The following is a 540-nucleotide window of genomic DNA, read 5'->3' as shown; positions in this document are numbered from 1 at the left end:
GAACCAACCCTTTTAATTACAAACACTGTACTCTGCTACAAAATCGTTGGATTTCCTGACACTGTAAAGGTGCAGAGGCAATTTTATGGCTTTGAGGCAACATTTATTCAGAGGAAACAATCTGTGGAGTGTAGCCATCTCATGCCATGTTATACAAATGTATTTCTGATGCAAGATTACCGTTAAATTAATTTAACTCATGTTTAACATAATTTGAACTATATTAAATGATGGTAATTTTTAGTAGGAATGTGTTTAATCTTCTGAAGTGACTTCATTATCACAGCTGAACAAAGCAATTCTCTGTTTCTCAAAATAATTATCTTTTTTTTGTCCCCCTGGTATGTTGTATGCAGGAAGATAGCTGGAGTGATGCCAGTCTGCACATACTAAAACTCCTCATTGTCCATGGTGCTGAAGGGGAAGAACCAGTAGATGTATCCATTCTTCTAGAAGGGAAGGAAATGTTGCAAGGATGCGGCAATACCGCCAAGGCATGCACGCTGCTTATGGGACTGATCTATGCCCTTAACCTTGCAT

The sequence above is a fragment of the Sinocyclocheilus anshuiensis genome, unplaced genomic scaffold (genome assembly GCF_001515605.1).
Source record: "Sinocyclocheilus anshuiensis isolate Anshui unplaced genomic scaffold, SAMN03320099.WGS_v1.1 scaffold1669, whole genome shotgun sequence".
Taxonomy (NCBI): Eukaryota; Metazoa; Chordata; class Actinopteri; order Cypriniformes; family Cyprinidae; genus Sinocyclocheilus; species Sinocyclocheilus anshuiensis.
This window is presented reverse-complemented; position numbering follows the sequence as displayed.